The 19,098-nt window shown below is 37.3% G+C and overlaps 1 protein-coding gene and 1 pseudogene across 1 annotated transcript in view; one reads left to right on the plus strand and one right to left on the minus strand.

The window, feature by feature from the left end:
* MEIS2 (Meis homeobox 2) overlaps positions 1-19,098 on the minus strand; it is a 220,274-nt gene that overhangs the window by 71,443 nt on the left and 129,733 nt on the right. The gene's annotated exons all lie outside the window — the stretch shown is intronic.
* Positions 3,854-3,930, plus strand: LOC128054917 (uncharacterized; annotated as a pseudogene).

Consider the following 19,098-nt stretch of genomic DNA (forward strand, 5'->3'; position numbering starts at 1 on the left):
CAGAAAACAATCAGCTTTCAGAGGAATTGGAACCATGGCAATGTGTTTTGGATTAATTTACAAATATATGTATATATTTAAGGCCAAACTGTGGAACTAGAGAATTTCTACTACATGGTCTGTCATAGGCATTCTTCTACTTTATTAGAACAGACATCATATTGAAATAATAAACATGGGAAGCCTTCACTTCTTCTTTGATGTATATTGCTAAATGTCTGACTGGCTCAAATTTAAAATAAACTTTGGTATGTTTGCACTTGAAACTGGAAGTAGACCACAAGCAATAATTTGTTGTCAGTTTCCATATTCTTGGAATAAGGCTATAGTTTAGTCTGTTCACCGATGGGGGCCAACCCACATTGGTCCAGTGGCCCAGAGGTGGCTCAACTTACTCATAAGAATGTACACTGTAACATAATAGCAATGATGATGATTCCCTTCATCAAGAAAGAACCAGCATAGGTCAAAGTTTTTCACATCCCCCAATAATTTTAAAGCCACTGTTGAATGTAAGTGACTCACAAAGATTCTCTTATTTTGAATATCAGCTGACAACTGTTCAAAAAGTTAATAAGACACGTATGGCTTATGACTCAATGTAGATAGAAATTTTTTAAAATTGCCTTTTTTCTAAAGACTCATTCGAATGTGAGATGTATCTGTATCCCAGATACTGACCTTAGACTTTTTTCTTCTCCTCCTTTTTGGGGTTAACCTGGTTGATCAAGTACATGCAAACAGATCTACAATATAAATTTATCACTGAAATGGTTCTTGGGTGAAATCACTTAATAATCTTCTTTTGTGGTTAATCCTTGTCCATTTTTGTCCAAACTGGAACAAAATTTTGTCCAAACTGGAACAAAATTTTGTCCAAATTTATCATGATCTTTATTCCATGTTGAAAGGATTTATACTAATGTTTTAGAAAACTTCAAGTGATATTTTTAATCATCTTATGAAGTAAAAGTACACAATAAATTATCAAATGGATCAGAGTTAAATAAAACGTGAAGCTCTCACAAAAAGGTTTTCCTCACGTATAGCTGAGTGAAAAAAGGAAACTGTAGAATAATGTGTATCTTCAACTTTTGTAAAATAGATAAATAGCTAAATAAATACATTAATTAAATACACACATCAATGCTTGTCATACAAGAAAAACATCTGTAAAAACACACACTGAACAACGGTTCATGTTGTGTAGGGCCTGGGGTGCAGACTTTTACTTTCTGTTTATATACTCCTATATCATCTTCATGTATACTGCTGCAAACAATTTTTAAAAATCAAATATTAATTTAAAAATGATAATTTATTGTAATTTATACACTCCATTTTAGAAAACTTTGTTTTATTTATTTGTTTATTTTTGGCTGTGCTGGGTCTTCGTTGCTGGGCAGGCTTTCTCTAGTTGTGATAAGTGGGGGTCACTCATGGTTGTAGTGCACAGACTTCTCATTGTGGTGGCTTCTCCTGTTGCAGAGCATGAGCTTGAGGGTGCTTGGGCTTCAGCAGCTGTGCTTCCCGGGCTCTAGAGCACAGGTCAATAGTTGTGGCACACAGGCTTAGTTGTTCTGTGGCACGTGGAATCTTCCCAGACCAGGGATCGAACCCATGTCTCTTGCATTGGCAGGTGAATTCTTTACCACGGAGCCACTAAGGAAGCCCCTATACTCCATTTTTCTTTTAAAAAAAAAACATACTAATGCAACTTTTTATACAGTTAGATATTCTCTTTTGTTATTCATTGGATTTTTTAAAAGAAGGGCAGGTCAAGAATCAATCATTAAGGTTACCTTCCTATCCTATGAGTTTGACTCACTGGTCTATAAAGTTTGCTAGATAAGTTCTTTAAGGAACAACGTGCAGTTTGTCAAGTTTCTTCCGTAATGGCTGTAATACAGCCATGGAGACAAGTGATCAAATAATTTGTTGGGCAGGATCTTAGTTTGAGCAAAAACTTGGAAACTGGTCGTATGATCACCACTTCCTTTCCCTCAATCCTTACCCCTCTTGCTGCTCACCCCACCCCTACCCCGACCAAAATACAACCTCGTTTATAGAGTTAATTCAGGTCACCTTGAGTTTGATGATGATGCTCATAGATGAAACCCTCTAAGCAATTTCTCTATAGGGGCAATGAAACTGCATTGGGTATACAGCTATATATCACTTATTGCTCTAGGACCAGGCTTACTGAACTGAAACCAGTTGGTGCTAAAGATTTAACTCCTGAATAAATAAATGTCTTTTTGTGGAATATCAAACTTATTCAATGACCATTAATTTAATTTAAGTAAACAGAAATTCTGATGTCATGATTAGAGTGTATAACAAAATGAAATCTCAAGATGAAACCAGAAGCAAGATATTTAAAAACTATCACATCCTCATAGCTGGATGTAATCTGCTTTCCACTAGGTTCATATAGTGATTTACTTAGCATTTATAGCTTTTAGCCCTTCATTGTCACATCTTATACACTTTGACTAGGTACAACTTTCTGAGAGTAAAGCCTTACGTTTTCTAAACTTTTGTATTTCTCCCCTAACTCCCAACTCTGGCTCAATGTCTCTTTCACTAGGAAGAGTGGGAAAAAAAAAAAGATAGAAGTTCTCATTTAAGCTTTGTAAGTAGTTCTGCCACCTTGAACAAGACTGGGACTTAGTCTCTGTGATGGCAAATGAGGATGTTAACAAAGGTGTACATGCCTTATGAAATATCTATGGAGATTATAATAATAAAGTCTGTGATGGTTAATTCTGAACCTCCCTGACTCTTTCTCTCTCTCTCTTTCTCTTATACACATACACACTCTTCTCCTCTCCTCTCACGTTGTCTGAGCTTCTTATCACTACCTCAGGATGCAGTGAAAAGCCTTTGCTCTTCCACTACAAAACTAAGGTCCAATTTCTACCAAAACCACTTCTACATGAGACGTGATGTATCTCTTGCTTTGTGTTACTATTTGTAAATCTGCATTTTCTGGGTATCTTATCCTTATCCTAGTTCTTGAGATCATAACCACAAAATATTGAGGCAAAAAGGTCTTTAAACAGAACCTTGTCCTGCAACCTAACTTATGTAGATAAGGAAACCAAGATGCACATGGCGTTACACGCCTGGCCACAGAAACAGGAAACGCTGGGATAACCACCTGTTCTCCTGACATTTAGTGGAGGGCTTTTCCACCCTAACATTAAAGTTTTTCACTGAAGTAACTTTCCCCCTTTCTCTTGATAAAAGCGCCTTGATTTTACTTCAGAGATGTGCTTGGGAGTGGCTCACTGACCCAGGCTTAGCCAATCAACATAGCTAATCATCCTGGCTGCTTTGAAGATAGAAGCCAAGTTGAGCTTAATGGGAGTCAGTTAGGACTGTCAGTCAAAAGTGTTCTTTTGTCACTGGGGTTACTAAGTCAGTAGAATTTGTGTCGAGTTGCCATCAGGCCATTGTTGCCACCAAATGGAGAGAGGCTGATGGAGGATGCAGAGGACACAGACAAAAGCAGAGCCAGAAGCTATGAAGAATAGATTCATGCACATTTCTGCCCTTGGATCCAGCTTTATCTAAACCCAGCCACTCTTTACCTTTCAGCTACTTGAGCCAATTTATACATGTGGCATGCTTTAGATTATCAGAAATTTTCTCAGTTTACTCCCTATCTCCCTCTAGCTAAAAATGATTGTATTTTTTTCTTTTAAAGAGAAGGATGACGATGAGGCAAAAGAGGAAGGCAGGGTTGGGGGAAGAAGAAGAGGTGAACCATTTTGCTTTGACCTAGATCTAGACTCTGATCGAACGAGGCAAAAATCTTGAGGATTTGGGATTTTCTAAAAAGTTGATCAGCTTTGTGCAGTGGCAGTATTATACCAATGAGGTTTATCCAAGGTGTGATTATTGCTAATTAAAAAGTTGATCAGTGTTGTGATCCTAATAGATTTTAAAAAATCACCTAACTTGGAAGACAGAGGTTTAAACATGCAATGTATATTGAACTGTGAAAAATTTATATCTATTTTTCTAATTTGAAAAGCAAAGTACAAGGTAGAATTTTTATAATGACCATACAGAGAGCAAATTTCAGTATATTTCTTTGTGGAAAATTGAAACTCTTTAGGGAAATGAATATAAATTCATCAAAATACCCAAGAAACACATTTAGACACAAAAACCATACAGAGACCCAAGGCTTTGATAATGAAAAATGACACAAAAGTTGTTACAACCATCTGGCTAATTTAGTATTATTGGATTTAAGTAAAATTCCAAGGTGCTAAAGGAGAGTGTATTTCAAATGTTGTGTGACTGCAACATTCCCTCCCATTTCCATGATTCTGGCATGTCCATCAAGGTCAGTCCAAACACCAGGTCCCCTGGAAAGTCTTTCCTAGCCTTGAGTAGTCACTTTCCCCCAAATTCCACAGTGCTTTCTCTCCTCCCAGCTACATTATCTTTTAGGTATATGTGTGTTCTTGCGTTATAGCCCTCACTGGACTGCAAATCATTTGAGGACAAGGTTTAAGCCTTTAACCTTGAACTCTCTACGGCACTTAGAATATTTCCGACAGAATAGGTACTCAATACATACGTATTTGTGAATGCATTATTTCTGAAACTGACACTTTTTTATTAGAAAGGACTGATGGTGCCATATACATGATACATAAAAATTCAGATAAAAATGGTAAGATTCAGTCATTTACCTGTTTTACCGACACAATATCTGGATATTTGAAAACATCTACTGAATTTTTCACTTTTCATACAGATGTTTGGTGTCATAGAAACCCAGATTCCAGATTTAAATTAGTTAGCTGTTTTGTTTTTAATCTCAGATGTATATTTGAGGGGAAGAAAATGTGGCTATTTCAGGAGATTCATTTCCATTTGAGTTCATGTGGAAGTAAACAGATTAAATTATAATAATCACATCTTTTAAAATTCAGAAAAGGTTTGAGAGATTTTAATAATAGCAGATCCTAAGAGATTAACATGTTTGGTTGATATTTAGAGCCACAGTAGGAAGGCCTTTTTAAAAGGAGCAAAGAGAAAAGCACACGCTCTTTTGTAGATAAGCTAAAGGAATACTGAATGAGCCTGATGGATTATCATACAGAGATTTTTAATTTATTATTATCAAGATATAGGTAAAATAAAAGAATGGAGAAGGAATTTTTCATGAAACCAAAGTTAAGGACAAAGGAAAAAAATGTCTTAGGACTAAGGAGAAACACTTTTTTGCATCAGCAAAGGGAAATGTTACGTATACATGTATTGCAGTGATACAAAGGGAGTTCATATGGGCAGAAGCAATGAAATTAGATGATGGTCAGAAACCATCTACACTCATTCCACTTCTAAACTTCCAAAAAAAACATAAAAACATAAAAACACATTAGAAAACATTTGCAGATAGTAGTCAGGATTTTAAGCGCAACGAATATAATTATTTTCCTATTGACTGAGATTTTAAAGCTGAGCAGTCTTATTTTGAAAATAACAGCAATATATTCCTAAGGCTAGAGAAAGATAATTTTTATTTAACATTTGTTAGGACGCTCCCATGAGCTGCTTGACCATGCGTGTTATGCTGCCTACATGGCTAATGGGTAATCTTACCAAATGAGCCAAAGGCCACAAATAAGGCCTTGACTCATTTAACAGTCATTTCACATTTCCACACTATGACCAAATTAATATTTTATGGGGCTACTCAGTTCTACAGCCAGACCACTTTTCCAAAAAATTGAATTTCGTGCTTATTTATTTTATGGATCATTTGTTGAAATAGATTTCAAAACAGGCTTAGGCTATTTAGATTTTTCAGTGAACTGCAAAAACAAAACTTACAGACTCAGAGTTTTAGAAATAGAAGTCAGAAGTCATTTAATACAAACTTTCTCAGTATATGTCTAATGAAACTAAGGCTGAAGCAAAGTGGCTTGCCCTAAACTTGGTTGGCCTCCTCCTTTTTTAAAAATGTCCGTGACTTCCTCAGAGAGAACAAATTTCATACTTATATAACCTCAAAGAACATTTCTTACAGAACATCTTATTTTTACCTAGGAATCATGAATACCAGTAGCCAGATTTTACCCTGTAAATTACTTAATTCTTGTATCCCATATATTCCCATGTAATCCTATTTTTCTTCATTAGCCACACTGCATTGTAAATACTTGCTTATTTGTCAGTTTCTCCTATTGCATTCTGTGCTCCTTGAAAGCAGGGACTGACTATCCATATTTTATTTCCAGAATCTAGTTCACTGCTTAGCATGCCAAGGTATCAATAAGTGCATGTAGAATTAATCAAATTTGAGAATGCAAACAAGTGAATTTTTTGCATCCTAAAAATACTATTTTGAAATAAGAGAAAAGGTTGAGTTGAAAGCTAGATAGCAAATGAGAAGGGAGATTTAAGGAAGGAGACACCCTGCCTCCAATGCGGGAGACCCGGGTTCGATCCCTGGGTCGGGAAGATCCCCTGGAGAAGGAAATGGCAATCCACTCCAGTATTCTTGCCTGGAGAATCCCATGGATGGAGAAGTCCATGGGATCACAAAGAGTCGGACACGACTGAGCAACTTCATCTCACCTCACCTCACTCACTCATGTCAAACAGCGAAATAGTGAAAAACCAGCTCTTTTCAAAACAAAAGTATAACTTCATAACATAGAGTACTAAGTAGAAATGGGCAAATTCAGATGGTGCACTAAGAAACTATGGAAAGGAAATAAGTACATAGGACTTCTCACTAACATTTAATTTCTTCCTGTTAAAAAGGCTAAGGAGTTGCTTTAAAGATATATAATATCAGACCACTTAGATACTTGTATCTAATCTTATGACAACAATCCTACTGAACAGGCCCAGACACAGTGGCATATGAGACTGAATTAGAAAAAAAAGTTTAGCTGTTAATCTTGGGACTTCCCTGGTGGTTTAGTGGCTAACGCTCCACACTCCCAATGCAAGGGGCCTGGGTTTGATCCCTGGTCAGGGAACTAAATCCCACATGCTGCAACTAAGAGTTCACATGTTGCAACTAAGAACTGGCATAGCCAAATAAATACATAAATAAAAATAAAAATATTTTTTAAAATCCATTACATTTCTTTAGTAACATGAAAAAAGTCTGGATAAAAAGTTGTAGGGTAAATATTAAAGAATTATGGAGCAAATTTACAGGGAATAATAAACAATTCCAGTATATTTAGTCCAATTTCATTTGCATAGACTATGCTATAAATAATTTTGTCTTATTTACTTAACAATGCACTGAAAGTCTTACTTGACAAGAGAAAGCTAACATGGATTTAAAGAGGAAGAAATTGTTTAAAGAAACTAAGGGTTATCTCTTTTTCAAAAAGGTTATTATCTCTAGAGTAAGCAATGGAAATGTTGTGGATATTATCTTCTTTGCTCATCTCAGAATACAGGATAAGAGAGTGGGGTTAATGATAAGCTAAAAAGTCATAAGAAGGAAATAGCTATAAACTGATGATTTCTTGTGATGCACAGTGTGGTGGTTAAAAAGAAAACTTTAGTAGTGACTGAGCATTTCTTGTACAGTCTTACAGAGGTATTAATCAGAGTGGCTATGATGAAACAGAACCCCTAATGAGAGTTAATTCTTTGATTTTATAGTTCACCAAGATAAAAATTCTAAGGTTTTAAACACTAGCATTAGGAATTGGTTGAGAGGTTTCTTACTGGCTTCTTTTTCTAATATACACAAAGCTTTTTTTTGCATGTAAATGAGCATGGGATACAACTATTTACTTAGAGATACACTCTTTAAAAAGGGAAGTGAGCTAAAAGAAAAACTTGTCTTTTAAAAATTATAGCTCCATGTTCTCCAAATGTTTTGGAATTTATGACTTTTAAAACTATGGGAGAAAGACCATTATCGGTCTGTCTAGGAATTACAAAAATATAAGCCAAAGATATTACCCAATTGTTTACCTTAGTTATGCACCATACTAGTAAATAAAGCAATCAATTGGTACCATAACAAGAACATGCCTAACTGAGCCACCAAAAAAGGTCAGTTAGCAGTATTTATTTTGGAATTCCCCACAGTTTTATCTTATCAATTTGTTTTTCCTTCCCCTTTTAAGAGCAGCCTGTTTAGCGAAAGCTAACTACATCAAGATGGAGACAGAACAAGGTACAGCCACATTTATCTATGATAATGGACCCACCTGCCAATGTAAGATACATGAGACTCGGGTTTGATCCCTAGGTTGTGAAGATCCTCAGAGAAGAAAATGGCACCCCACTCCAGTATTCCTCCCTGGAAAGTTCCATGGACAGAGTAGTCTGACAGGCTACAGTCCATGGAGTCTCAAAGAGTCGGACTCCCCTGAGTGCAAGCAGCCCAATGTGCGTATAATGGCCCCATTACCATTCTACCCAAGCTTTAGAGCACGCAGATACTCAAAACAAAGAGTGTTTCTAAGCAGATGGAAAAAACACCAGTTTGTGAGTTTCTAATTTGTGTTTAGAGCAAATGAAACTCATCGGTAAGTAGAGCACCTTCAAAATGTCTTTTGAACATACCTATGACGATGTATCTTCTGGTAATTATGTATACAAGATCATAAACTAATCCATGTTGTAAGCAAAGAAAATGAAAAAATATATGCACTTAAAAATATATCTATGACTCTGAATATCTTTTGACTAAACATTTACTCATTCAAGGTAAAAGTGATCAAATATTGAAATAACAAATCATTTGATAGTATTTAATCTTTTAAATTTTTTTAAAGTATTTAACCTTTTACCATAATTAAATACTATGCTAAATACATCCAAATAAATTTAAATAAATTTAAAATGTATGGACTAAAATACAGAAACAGAGATTAAAAGTTTCATGTAAAATAATTAGGATATATGCTAGAATACATTTAGAGTATACTTATATATTAGTGCATGGCTATTTTCTTTCTAATTTGCATAGCAAACCAGAAAATAGTAAGAAAAAGCTCTTCTTAACTTGTGTAGCTAAGCTGACCTTGGCAGAAAGTATTTGCATCTGCTTATCAACTTGGATAAAGGAAAGAGGAATAATAGGGGACATATTAAAAATATGAATATTTAAAATTACTGCACTGGCCATATTTTTCCAATGCATTAAGTGATAAGATTTATAGAAAACAATAGCTACTTCTTATTCCTTCTGCTTTGTATATTAGAAATTGATAGTATATTTTTACATTCTTAGAACAAAGGATTCCATTTTTGCATGAAAATATTTCTTACAAGGATTTAAGAAGCCCTGAAAGGGGTTGTCCCTACAAAAACTGGACTCCAAAAGGACAGATCTTTAATGTAGCTGAATTCAGCGGGTATGAAGCACTATGGCCAGCATCTGCTCTAATTAGTGGAGCAACCATTCTGATTGCTGTTGCTTGTTTGTTGCTTCCTCTCTAAGTTGTGTCCAGCTCTTTTGCAACTCTGTGGACTGTAGCCCATCAGGCTCCTCTATCCATGGGATTTCCCAGGCAAGAATACTGGAGTGGGTTGTCATTGCTTCCTTCAGCAGATCTTCCTGACCCAGAGATCGAACCCACGTCTCCTGCAGTAGCAGGCAAATTCTTTACCACTGAGCCACCTGGGAAGCCATTCTGATTGTCGGTGCCTGTTAGTTTGCATATTACCTGTGATTTTTCTTCATGATGGACAGTGCCCTCTGACATTTCTGATACATGCTTGGCAAGGTTTTTTTTTTTTCTCCTTTGGCCACTTAGTCCTCCATCAAGGTTTGGACTCTCATCCCCTGCTTTGGAAGTGCACCGGACTGCCGAGGAAGTCCTCGTGTGTTGTATTTTTAACAGATGAACTCAAATTTGACCCGTATTCTACCATAATACAAAAAGCACTGACATTTCAGAGTAAGGTGAGTTGACCAATTGACGATAAGGGAATAATAAAGTTTTTCATTTTAAACAAGGTATTTTGAAGTATTCAAACCATGAATACTCAGGTGTTACTGACTGAATCATGTGCATTATTTAAATATTTAAATAATTTAAATACTCTTATTTGAGTAATTGGGAATATAACCTCATGCAACATAAGCTGAGTGGGTTTAGTTCTCTAAGAAGTTAGCAAAACACTTAAGGATTGCCACATGGCGAGAAATAAACCACAAATGGCCTTTAGATTCTAGTGGAAAAACATGAAGTAAAATCCAAGGTATTGTTCTATGTATATTCCATGATTATATATTGATTATGCTTTTATCTAAATAAGCACATTTTCTTAAGCAAGATAAGAAAGAGTCATAGGTAATAGGAGTTGAGAGGTAATAGGAGGAGTCAAAAATTATCTCAAAGAATTAAAAAATGTGAACAAAAATCACCATCAACTCATGACTCTGACCCCTTATATAAGATAATTTCTTGGATTTGATCTGGATAGTGAAAGAAAAGTAGACTGACAAACTCTCCTTTGCACAGACCCACTTACAAATCGGCATCCATTTAGTGTCAGTGTTTCTAACCTGGCAGAAACTAAAGAAAATACTTTTTCAATTCAGATGTTAGAACATTTTAAAATTGTGTACAGTGAAGGAAATACAGAAGGGGAAGAAATTCAGAAAGAAATGTATTAATCCCTACTTTTTCATCTTTTCTGACCTAATCAGCCAATTTTGAAATGGCCTAGGAACATATTGGTTGTTACTCCTTGGAAGGAAAGTTATGACCAACCTAGATAGCATATTCAAAAGCAGAGACATTACTTTGCCAACAAAGGTTCGTCTAGTCAAGGCTATGGTTTTTCCAGTGGTCATGTATGGATGTGAGAGTTGGACTGTGAAGAAAGCTGAGCACCGAAGAATTGATGCTTTTGAACTGTGGTGTTGGAGAAGACTCTTGAGAGTCCCTTGGACTGCAAGGAGATCCAACCAGTCCATTCTGAAGGAGATCAGTCCTGGATGTTCTTTGGAAGGAATGATGCTAAAGCTGAAACTCCAGTACTTTGGCCACCTTATGTTAAGAGTTGACTCATTGAAAACGACTCTGATGCTGGGAGGGATTGGGGTCAGGAGGAGAAGGGAACGACAGAGGATGAGATGGCTGGATGGCATCACCGACTCGATGGACGCGAGTTTGAGTGAACTCCAGGAGCTGGTGATGGACAGGGAGGCCTGGCGTGCTGCAATTCATGGGTTGCAAAGAGTCGGACACGACTGAGCGACTGAACTGAACTGAGGAACATACTGGACTTCTCAGGTGGCACTAGCATAAAGAATCTGTTGTCAATGCAGGAGACTCAAGAGACTCAGATTCGATCTCTGGGTTGGGAAGATATCCTGGAGTAGGAAATGACAACCCACTCCAGAATTCTTGGCTGAAAAATTCCAAGGGCAGAGAAGCCTGGCAGGCCGCACTCCATGGGTCCGCAAAGAATTGGACACAACTGAATACTAACTCACTCAGGAATATACTCTTATAAGGAATGAATACTGTGTGCATTATTTATCATAGTGGTGTTTGTACAATTCTACAAACATTGAAAACATTGATGGATAGGTGCCAGGTCCTACGCTAGAAGACTTCCCTGGTGGCTTAGTGGTAAAGAATCTGCTTGCCAATGCAGGAGACACAGGTTTGATCCTTAGGTCAAGAAGATCCCCTGGACAAGGATATGGCAACCTATTCCAGTATTCTTGCTTGGGAAACCCCACGGACAGAGAAGCCTGGTGGGCTACAGTCCATGGGGTCACAGAGAGTCAGACAAGACTTAGTGATTAAACAACAACAACAGCACGGACTAGAAATTTAAGAATCCTGGTATCTGGGGGAATGGAGGAACTGTTAGAAACTGAGGTGGGTATTTTCACACTTGACTGGATACGCTTTCTTTTCTCTTCTTCAAGCTCCTAAACACATTCATCCTTTTAATTTTAAGCGACTGAAATGCTAATGACGTTACTGAACTTAGACTAACTCTCTGGAGATATTCCTTTCTTTTAACTCCTTGGACATTTGGGAATACAATTCATAGTAAGTATAAATATTCTAAGTTGAATTACTTCAGGAGCCTGCTATTTGCTAAATTGAGTTCTTTCATAAGATAATGTCCTTACAAAGCAATTAATTCCCTCAGCAGACTAATGCTCTTCTACATTTCTTTATGAACAAGTTCAGATGTTTACAGGAAATGCCAAATGAAACATTCTGATGGACTTATTAATGAGTGCTTGGGTTTTCATCTGTGTTTTTTTCACAGCTGTATATCCAGCTTCTAGAAAAGTGCTTGCGAGAGCAGTGCAAGCTCAATAAATATTTGGTTAAGTGAGTAAATAAAGGAATACATTTCCGGGGTTGACCTGAGACTGAAGTATGGAGTGTCTCATTTCAAGTGCACGTGGGAAGCAGGAGAAATGTAAGTGTTTAGGCTTTTTACCTTGTCACATTCATAGTTAGGAGGAGGTGCATGGCAAGAGGATGGGAAGTTTCTGCCTGTTACAGATTTAAAAGCAGACTCTGTCAATTTATTTACACTACTGAAAATCTGATTTTTTTTTTTTTCCCAAAAAGGAATGATACATTTCTAGGCCCATATTAACTAAGATAAAGGGGGAAAAACCTGTAGAAAGCCCCACAGCACTTGTAACAATAGTCTAGGCTGAAGTATATGGCTGTCACACTAAGGCAGTAACACTTTCCATGATTTAAACCCTAGTGGGTAAACATTTGAATTTAAAGTGTAGATACGTTTTGGAAACACTCAGCCAACTCAGGAAACACATGTGCTATGGTGCCATCAGGTCACACTTCAGGTGGAGCCCTGGGAAATTTTTTGGAAAATACTGGTAGAAATAGATTGGAATAGAGAGAGAAAGGGTGCATAAATCCATTAGCGATTGCATTTATAGCTCTTTCCATCTGTCATTTTCAAAGCATTTTTCTAATATTAGCTGCCGAAGTTCTAAGTGCACATGGCTCACATCCATTGTCTCATTGCACTTGGTAAAGGTAAAGAATGGAATGCAGGAAGCAGAAGCAAGTTACCATTTGTCTGCGATCCAGACAGATGAAATGCAGGGACTTAAACCTTGTGTTCTCAATGTCTTTCCCTATGCTGAAAATCTATGAGGCCAACTATTTCCTATGAATAATTTTTGCCTTTCAACAAAATCTTCATTCTTACTCTCTACATAGATTAGAGAGAAAGCTGACAGTATGAAAACACTGCTGAAGTACCCATTATAACATAATCTATTATACTGAAGACTTGATTATATCAACTCAAGGCAAGAAAGACCAACTTACAGAAAAAATCACGTGATGCTGACAAGATTTAATTAACTATATCAACTTCACAGTTATGATCAAAACCATGCAACACAATGCATTTCTAAGGTATCTGTTTCAATTTGACATAAGCAAAAAGATTCTGTAGTTTAATTAAACTCATACCTCTCTGCCTCTCTAGAATCTAGGTGACATTATAGAGCTTACTTATGACCAAAACAAATGGTGTAAATCATTTAACAAAATTGTCTGAAGAAATTAATAGCCATAATTTAGGATGAGTATGGGAGTCCTAAACAATTACACCATTAGGCCAGTTATTTTAAACTTAAAAATGGATAAGTTATTTTAAACCTAAAAATGAATGGTATTTTAAACTTAAAAATGGATATATGACTCCTAGAACTAGAACATAAGATCCTTGAGGAGTGGAGGTTTGAAAGAGACAATTAAGAAAATTTCACTGAATGAACTTTGCTCCTACCCAAGCTACACTTGCACTTGAGAAAGTGAGCTGGGGATCTGGAAGCTTCTTGTGGCTAATGTCTGCAACACACTGTGATAATGACCAAGAGACTAATCATTCAAGTGAAAAAAGGCTTGGCGAGTCCAAAGAAAAAGGAGCTTACAGTTATTCATGCAGTGAAATTTAAAAAAAAGAAAAACTTATAAAGAAATCCAGGCCATATCTCATGAGGGGAAGAAGAAACTAAAAAAATTTAAGAGACAAAGCCAGTCTATACAGATTAGAATAATATATGCACAAATCTCTGGAGAAACTCTATTATATCACAATTAATGCAGAGACTGCAATCAAGCCAGGCTAATTTCAATAGATTCCAAGTTTTGAACAGTTCCTAGACTATCCAAGTGGGAATTTGGCCAGGACGCTGGGGTTAATAATTCATTTTGAGAGAGGCTAATTCTTTGGGAGGCAGCCCACTCTGCAGGAGGAAGCATTTGGCCCATGTGAGCAAATTTGCTCTTCAAGATCACCCTCTATTAGCTCCACAAGACACTTTTTTTGGGGGGTGGGGGTGGGGGTCAGTTTACTTTCTCATGCATATAGAAATATTTATCATGTTTTCAATAATTATATATTAATGTTAGGTGAATGATTCAAACATATACATGAAATGTTTGGATTCTTAAAGAATAATTTTCATGCTAACTTTCCATTACCATGATCTAAGTATAGGATTATCATCGGAGTACTGTAGCAAAATATACAAACTGTGTAATCAGATGGTTCTGGTGTTTAATCTTGGCCTCATGGATTAGGAACTGGGAAACTTTGAAAATGCTACCAAACCACCCTAGGACTCAGGTTCACCACTCATAAAATACAAAAATTAATGGTGCCTACCTCAGAGGGGTCTCATGAAGCTTACATAAGTCACTTGTTAATTGAACAAACAGTTTTGAGTGCCAGGAACTGTTACAGCTCCTGGGAATACAGTAACAAACAAAAGAAACAAATTCCTGACCCCCATGAAACTTACATTCTGAGAGGGGACATAGGCATTACACCAAAAATATAGAATTTGCCTGAAGGTGATAAGTTTTATGAAAAAATAAACTTCATTGAGGTTATTTCTACACCAAGATAGAAAGTGGACGGGGGAATTGATCTCTTACATAGGGTGGTCAGGGAGAGCATTTTGAGAAGGTGACACCTAAGCAGAGAAGGCAGCGCCAGCTAGGAGGTGGCGGGAAGAACAGGAGGCCAGTGTCCTACAGCACAGACAGGGGTGAAGTGCAAGGACAGGGCTGGAAAAGCAGCTGGTGTCGACCATTCCAGGTGTTGCAGATCAGCTTCAAAGAATAGAGTACTAAGATGCTGCCTGGCACATAATAATTAAACACATAACAAACTATAGCTATTTATTTATTCATATTGGGTAAAGAGTCACCAATCAGAATCCCTCGTGTTTTCCATTGCTCTGCCAGGTCACTGGCATTTTCCACATCAGTCCTGTCATCTTAACATAGCTGACTCCCAACCTCTTGTACCTTAACACATTTTAAATGTCCAATGACAGATGAATGCATAAAGAAGATGTGGTACGTATGTACAATGGAATATTATTCAATCATAAAAAGGAATGAAATTTGGTCATTTCTAGAGATGTAGATGGCCCAAGAGTCTGTCATACAGAATGAAGTAAGTCAGATAGAGGAAAACAACTATCCTATATTAATGCATATACATGAAATCTAGGAAAATGGCACAGATGAACCTATTTCTAGGGTAGGAATAGTGATACAGACACAGAAGACAGACATGTGGACAAAGGAGGGGGAGGAGAGGGTGGGATTAACCGGGAGATTGGAATTGACATATGTGAACTACCATGTATAAAACAGATAGCTAGTGGGAACCTGCTATATAGTGCGGAGAACACAGCTCAGTGTTCAGTGCTCACCTGACCTAGATGGGTGGGATGGGGCTGGTGATGGGCAGGAGGCTCACGAGGGAGGGGATACATGTAAGCATATAGTAGATTCACTTCATTATACAGCAGAGACTAACACAACATTGTAAACCAAGTATACTCCAATAATAAAAGAAAATGCTTGCGGACCTCACGGGTGTTTCCAAACACGAATGTTTTCTCAGAGGTGTGGTTTTTTTTAATATCTTGTCTGGTAACTGGTCTTAAAACTGGTGGGTTCTTTAACTGTATAAAGAATACTGAATAAAGTGATGGTGATGGTTTAGTCACGAAGTTGTGTCTGACTCTCGCGACCCCATGGATTGTAGCCCATCAGGCTCCTCTGTCCACGGAATTTCCCACGCAAGAATACTTAAGTGGGTTGCCATTTCCTTCTCCAGGGGATCTTTCCGACCCAGGGATTGAACCTGGGTCTCCTGCACTGCAGGTGAATATTTTTTACCATCTGAGCCAGCAAGAAAACAGAATAAGGTGAGAGCAGGTACAAAACGAATCTTCAACTGAGATGTGTAGTGGGAGATGAGTTAGGACCGAGTCCGTTGTGTTTCCCCAGAAACAGCAGAAATTGAGTGCTACTTCATACTGAGCTGATTTAGAAGAAAATCTTTCACTGGTTTTCAAGTCTCTAAATCTGACTATAGTTCAATACAAATCACCACCAGCACCCCCACAATATACAGCATGAGTCATTCATACTCCTCCCAAAACTTGCATGGCTCCATGTCACAAATAAAACAGATTTCTGGCCTGTGGTGAAAGGCCTTTCATAATCTGGCCTCAACCCATTTTTCCAAACTTATATCCCATTACTCTCTAACACACACGTAAAGCCCTACCCAAATCACACTGGCTTCATTGTTCACTTTATTCCTATATCATTGCCATCACAATCTTCCCATATTGTAGATATTTCGCATGTTCACCATTATTTTGGGCGTTCTTCCCATTTTATACACACAGAAGTCTATGTTTTCCAGTCCCTCTGCGTCTCTCTTTCCCAAGAATTGGGCAGGACCATATGACTAGTTCTAGACAGATGACTGTGATTGAGGGGACCTGTGCTATTTTGGAGCTGATGAATTCACTTGCAGATGTGAACTTCCTAGGCCCTCTCTCTTGCTGCTGAAGTCATGGGGGTACTTGTTGAGATGGAGGTGCCACAAGATGCAAGGACCATATATGCTAAACTTGCATGTGGAGGATAGTTGCTTTAGACAGTAGAATGAATGCATGGCTGAGTCTGTGTGACCAAGAGACAAATCCTCATTATGCTAAGCCACTGAGATTTTGGTGATATTTGTCAAAGCACCATAACATAGCCTATTCTGATTGATATGCCATTCTTTAAGATTTTCGATCACCACTTTGAAGTGATTCTTGCTCTCTTTTCCAAAAAAACTAATATGAATAAATTTTTATTTTTTAGATGCTGGCAAATAATTGCTTTGCAGGAATAATCAGCAGCTCTAGTGAAAAGGATCTTTGATAAGCTTAGAGGCTGGGAAATGGGGGTCGAAATGAATTTTCCAAGCCTAGAGTCTAGTGGCAGCTAAGTTTCTTGTCAAAGCTGGGAGTTACTCAGTTGAATAAAGGGCTGATAAGCTGTGTTGAGAGTTGCCTAGTAGAAGAGATGGAGAAATGAGTAAGGTTAAAAGGGAATACCTGGGGATGAGATGAGTAGAATGAGTATTTTTCAAGTGGCATGTGTAGTGTGTGACGTGACACCTCCCCATGACACTACAAATCTTCAGTAAAGCTAGGGAATTGAAAAAAATCCTTATATGGTTGGGTTTCTTGAGGAAGCTGATGAAGCAGCTGAATTTGACATCACATTTGTATAGATTTAAAACAGACTCACTTGTGTGGTCAAAGGAATCAGCTGATATCTGTGTCACACTTCATTTATATTCCTCAAGTACTTGTACTTGAGATCTTGTACTACCTTGTGTTACAGATACTGGGGTCGGGGGTGAGGGAGCCGGCGGGGTTGACTTCCCAACAAGACAGTGAGGTCTTCAATGAAAGAAACCATATTTCACACGTCTCTTGATCCTGCACATGCTTATTTCAGAACACTGTAATAAAAGATCCCAGTAAAAATGTATCTGTTGAATAGATGACTGCCACAGATCAAAACCAGTCCTTTTTACCCTGTTTTCTCATCCTGAAATGTAAACTGGCCTTAACTTCCTCTTCTACTTTAAGTTTTCGCTAGAGGTAGTTCAAGAATATTCTATGATATTTCTGTCATTCTAACTTGTAAGGGGTAGCATATAATTTAGCCCCTCATCAGCACAACCTTGCTAATTAGACATTGTTGTATTTCTTCTCTTAGTCTGCACTCTTAACTGCATTTAATTATCTGAATTTTCTCACTAGGAAAAGAAAGAACTTCCACAAAGGGTGAGAATTGGGAGGAAATGTAGATAAAAATGAATTTCACTATCTCACTTCCAGCTTATCTTCTCTGTCATCAACAGTGAAGTCCTGTTTTTGTCTCTTCAGAAAACCACATGACATTTGAGAATCTTCTCCTGTGCTGCACACATTTCAGAACCATCTGGAACACCTTCCTTCCTTCCTTCTCTCCACCTCCCTGATCGTCCATCCTTTTCTTCAAAAATGAAAGTGGTTTTTTTTTTCCCCCTTATCTGGCTTGCTTTTCCTATGTTTCTGGGTTCTTCCATTTTATCTTAGTTCTTTGATTATTTGCAGTAGCACTTATGTGCAGACAAAGTTGCACACAGAGCATAGTCTGAAATAAGTAATACTTTGAGATAAATCTTCTGTGGTACATACTGAAAATTACGAATTGACTTATCTGACTTCTAATTGCAAATATTAATGAGAAGTAAAAACCGCAACGATAATCAAGTCAGTACATACTAGAACATGAAGAAGCACTACTATACCACCTATAAATCATAGCAACATCTGTATTGCTGTTTTAAATTAGCATGTTTGCACTCTCAGGAAGTCTTGTGTCTGCACAAGAATTAGGAAATTAAACTCGTACCTATAGACTTTGAAGATCTCTTCATAATGAAAAAGTGTAAACTACAGCTTCTCATGACATAATACTTGAGAGTATTTGTCTTTTTTACAAACAAAAATGTATAGATAAAAGGAAACCATACATAGCCCTCTTCTTCAAATATTTCTTTCACTTGTCATAGCAGATAAATTTTAGACTACTGACACAGACTCTATAATAATCTGTATATGTACCCAGTCAGGTTTACAAAGAATAGGCTCCTGGTTGAAACCCTTGAATGTAATATAGTTTTGTTTCAAAGTGAAAGCATTTAAATACGTTTCCCTCTCTCTCTCTCTCTTTCCCTTTCCTCTCTGTCTCT

Source organism: Budorcas taxicolor, chromosome 10 (genome assembly GCF_023091745.1).
Source record: "Budorcas taxicolor isolate Tak-1 chromosome 10, Takin1.1, whole genome shotgun sequence".
Taxonomy (NCBI): Eukaryota; Metazoa; Chordata; class Mammalia; order Artiodactyla; family Bovidae; genus Budorcas; species Budorcas taxicolor.